Below are 5,626 nucleotides of genomic sequence, written 5' to 3'. Positions count from 1 at the left end.
AGTCTTAAGTTCAATAGGTAATAACAAGTCAATAGAGTGAATATGGTACTCAATTGTCTCATCTATGAATGAGTACATGTGGTGAAAATTGAGGGTTAAAACCGAAAGGTTTTTTAATGGAGCTTAAGCTTAAGAAAACTCACTTAAGCTTAAGAAGTGTCTAAAGAGTGGTGAGACACTAAAACTCCACCTATATGGGCTAGAGGTGGTGCCGCCTCTTATGAGAATTGGGAGTATTCTCTAGAGAGTCCATGAATTGGAATTTTGCACATGGCCATTAACGGTGCAAGAGCGAGACATGCGGTCTCAAGTGAGCATTAGCGAGGATGTGTGTGTTATCACCGGTTTGTACTAAAGGAATAATGGTTCAATGCTACGGCAACCAAAATTTCATCAAACTTTGTGGTAACTACACTAAGGTAAAATTCAAGTCGAAAGACATTTTACCTAATGCACCTAAGTAAGACTTCTTTAAAAGTGTGTATTTATTCAATCAAAGTGGGGAAATGTTATATTTTGATATAATATTTTGATTGATTAAATAAATGTTACAAGTGTGTTACAAGTGTGTCACACATTTTAATCTAGTGGGGGATTGTTATATTATTTTTAATATAATAATATGTAGATTAAAATGTGGTAATATATAATATTATGTGAATAATATATATTAAGTGTATGGTAAATAAATGTGTAACCTATAATTTAACCTACACTTTTGTAACCTACATAGTAACTTGGAGAGGAGTTACAATTTGTTGTCATTTGTAACTCTTGTGTTGATCACACATTATTAGTGTAATAAAAAGGTTGTTACACAATTTGGTTTAAGGATTTCAAAATTATGATGATATAGTTGTTACAAAATGTAATACTCATTTATGGGAGAGAAATGAGGTGGTATTTTGAATCCTAAGAGTGATCATCTAAACACTATATAAAGGAGTCTAATGTGCTCATTGAGATGAAGTTTCTATCAAAAAAGCACATTGCTAGAAAACCCTAAGGCTTGATAATTCCCAAAGCTATTTCCTAGAGAGTTCCCTTAGTGCTTAGAGATAGGGGGAAATAAGCTTTTGGACAAAGGTGTAATACCTTGTTCAAGTCATGGTGATCCCCACTAATCTACACTCAAGGTTGTGAGTGAGTGTTTATATATATATTATTCTCTTGTTATATATATACATATATTATATTACATGTGTTGTAATCTTCTCTTCTACCTTTCATATATATATATATGTAATATATAGTGTATATATATGTATTGTACCATATATTTAATCAATCTCTTATTTTAGTCCTTGTATTATTTTACAATAGAGTTGTAATAAATCTTGATTTTCTTCCATTGTTATAAAATCTCTAACAGTCTACACATGGAAGAAATATATATTTCATGAGAAACCTCTAAACCAAATTAATTACCCATGAATCAATTTGTGAGTAGTGTTCAAAAATTTTATTGTATTTAATAAGGTGCGGTCTCTCACTTTTTTAACAAGTTAATTTTTTTTATTTTTTCTTTTTCTGAAGTGGAGATATTTTCAAAAAACATATTTTGCTTCACTCTTTAATTTTAAAATTTAGAATCAAAATTTTAATTTTTTTTTTTAAAGAAGTCACTCTCGAAATTTATTGAAATAATTCTTTTAATTATAATTTATTTGTATTGTCTATCATTAATATTTTAGATTTGAATCCGACACCTAAACAACTTGGACCACGACTCGAATCTTAGACTCGGATTAAGACTTGCATGGACCCGACCAGTCATTTTTTCACAACTCAATTTTGTATTACTCACTTAGATAAAAAAAATTAAAAACCAAAAGTAGTTATTATAAAATACACTTTTGTTTTTTATTTTTAAAAAATTAAATTTAAAAAATAAGAATTCTACTTTTATTTACAATTAAAAAATTAAAAAAATAAAAATATTACCAAAACTACTATACATCATTTGATTTAGTTTTCAAGTTGATATATTATTACCTTTAAAATTTTAAGAATGTGATGTAGGTGAAGAAGAAGATTAAATATAGTGCTGAATTTTTATTTTTTTACAAAAATATAGTACTAATTTTATCAAAAACGTGCATTTGAACTCTCAAATGTTTCCTAGCTAAATATTATAACTACAGTGCACTTTATTTACCAAAAAAAATATGGGCCATTATACAATGCATTCCTTTAAAAGGGATGTTTAGATAGACCATTTACTTATTTCGGCATTTAAAATTATTTTTTAGTTTAATTTTTTTTTTTATATATTCATGTACGTTATAGCTATTTAAGATATCTTACAAAATTTTAAAAAATTCAGAATAATTTACAATGTAAGAAATAATATTCAAACAGTCTATTTTACACGTGTATAAAATAAAATAGTTACGCGTACAACATACTGTTTGAACGTAGTTTTCAATGTGTTAAACTATAAGTATACTTTAAGTAATAGTTCTCGGATACTTCCATAAGTGTTGAGCGAAGAAAATGCAAGACATCATCACAGTATGACAGTTCCGAGATGAATCATATGCTGGAATGTGACCCTTAGTCTCTTAGCATACTAGCGCGAGTATGTGAGTGATCAATGACCTGCAAGCTCTGTAAACAATTCATTATCTACCGTTTCCAAGTATTGTCATTCTGTTGTGTATTCTGTATTTCCTGAGATGAACTTCTAAGTTGATCGTTCATCTCACCAATTTTATCAATCGGTAGTTATTATTCATAGTTCGTCCTTATCTTTAAAAGGGTGAATTAAAATATTTCTAGCACATGTATTTTTCAAGGCGAGTTTATTGAATGCCTTAATTGCTTTATAACACGAGAGTTGATTTTTTACACGTGTCAGTACCATTTTGTTGCTTAAAATGAGTATAACAGAGACATAAAATAATAATAATTTATTTTATTTTGTTGTTAGTTATGTAAAAGAGAATTAATTTTTTTTAAGTAATTCAATATTAAAAAGTAACTAATACAAAATAATCAATTCAATATACACTTTTACAGAGTGGAGTGAATTTGAGTTATTATATTAGATTGAATCCAAAAATATAAAAAAATAAAAATAATTAATATAATATAATAGAATTTTAAAATTATTAAATTAATTGAAATCTTAAATTAAATATAAATAAAGAACATATTACTTTTATATAATGTATTGAACTCATAACTTTTTAAAATAGTATTTTAAAAGTGATTATTATAAAATTATTATAAGTTCAGTATGTTATAATTTTTTATATGTATAATTATTATTTTTAAACATAAATTTTATTAAAAAAAATTCTATGTAAATTTAAAATTAATATATATATGATTAGAATTAAATTTTAAATAGACATAAAATAAAAAGTAAAAAAAAAAAAAAAAAAAAAAAACTTAGCTTTAGAGTTTATTAGTTGAATTTATAATTAATTATAATCAAGATTAATTATAAATTAAAAAATATATTAATTATGGTATATTTAAATTTTTATCTTTTTTAATTGGATACCGTATCTAATAATGCATATATTGTTATTTGGATTCATAAATTTGATATAAAAGTTTTTTATTACCAAACTTTACGAAAAATATAATGTGTGAACCGATTTACCATTATAAATTTATAATATTTTACATGTAAATTTCTTTATATAAAATATTTACATAATTTTTTATTTTATTTTAATTTAAATTTAAACCAATAAATTTAAAAATATAATTAAAAATATCAATAATATTATAAGTATAAATTATATCAATAATATTTTAAGTATTTTAATTTTAAATTTAAATTTAAATTTTTATATATAAAATATTTATATAATTTTTATTTTTGAATATATATAATAATATTATAAAATTAATAAGATATTTTGTTAAAGTTAAAGTTAAATTAAAAATTGTGTTATATAGCCAAATATATGGATAGAAATTGACTAGGAAAAGCCAATGTATAGTTAAATTTAGAACTTGTTATGTAGACCCGGCCTATATTATAATATATAGATTAATGCAAAGTGTCTTAAGTCATTTTCTTATGAAACTCAATCAAATGTCATTAGTAGAATTAATATAAATTTATATACTTATATAATTAAGCTATATAGCCAGACTAGTCTATATTGTCGACAATAAATAATTGAACACATTCTTCCAAAAAAAATAAATAATTGAACACAAACACATACTATAATAATATACATATGTACATAACTATTGTACTAGTTTGGCCCATCTTATTGGACCATCTATGTATATATGGAAGACCAGAATAAGTTTGTTACTGAATTTATATGTATATATATATGTGATAGTATATATAATAATAACAAATGTACACATAGTCGATGTTATAATTAAAGATAATATTGGTCCATTTTCTGGATTTAATTATTAATCAAATTCATTTTAACTTAATTAATAATTTGGAGCAAAAGAAGACAAGCCATGCATGTAGGTATCTAGGTTTGGAGCGCCGGCTTAACGATGCTCTTCCTCTCTTATGGACAATTAAACTTTCATATTAATATTACTAATTTAATTAATAATATGTATATTTATTTATACTTTATATATAAATATATATGATATAACGCCTTCATCACTTTTTTTTCTTTCAATTTATTTTATTGTAAAAGTCAAGTCGAATAATGTATAAACTGTTGAATTTGCTATACAATATTATATTCTTTAGGTGATATGAACCTACCTATATATTTCAACATTTGAGTAAATTATATATTTATATTTACACATCTTGATATCTTTTTCCATATATACCTATAAATATTCAAAGTCGATCTATATATATAGCAGACATATTAATTACAAATGTAATAATCTGCAAATAATTAAAAATGAAAAATCTGATTTTCATATTTTAATATATATCTATGAATTTTGAAATTTTATCCAAAATTAATAATTATGATTTATATATATATATCATATTAATTATGACCAGGTATATAGTGATTATAATAATCCCATGCATACATATTAATGTATCCAGAGATATACAAATTTAATAATATTCTATGTCTTTTTTATATATGTATGTATTAAATATATTATGAGGAAGTAGAGATATCTATATAATACATATTATAAATATCTATAAATATAAAGTATAGAGATATGAGGAAATAATGTCTCACTCTAAAATTGTTTTATTTAGCTTTATATGATGTCTTTTTAATTCTTTCATTTTCTTTATTTTTTATTTGATAAAATTACTTTATTTTTTTTTTTCTATTTATTCACTTTTTAATTCTTTCATATTTTTTTAATTTATTTTAGTTTAAAATTTCTTTATATTTATTTTCTTCAATTTTCTTATTTTTTAAATGACATATATAACTATAATATTTACTTTTAAAAATTCTATATAATAATTGATAACATCAACTTGAAGCATTTATTTTTCAAAAAACTTTATATATACTTTCACTTTCCAAGAAGAAAAAACTCTACCATTTAATTATACCAAGCCTTGCTTTAATTGAATTCACCATCATCAACCATAAGTTTTATTTTTTCATCCAATTTATGTAAGTTATGTACATTTATATAGTTTATTTTTTTTATATCTATTATATAATTAAATTTTGTTAGAGATATTCAT

The sequence above is a fragment of the Cannabis sativa genome, chromosome 4, assembly GCF_029168945.1.
Source record: "Cannabis sativa cultivar Pink pepper isolate KNU-18-1 chromosome 4, ASM2916894v1, whole genome shotgun sequence".
Lineage (NCBI taxonomy): Eukaryota > Viridiplantae > Streptophyta > Magnoliopsida > Rosales > Cannabaceae > Cannabis > Cannabis sativa.
This window is presented reverse-complemented; position numbering follows the sequence as displayed.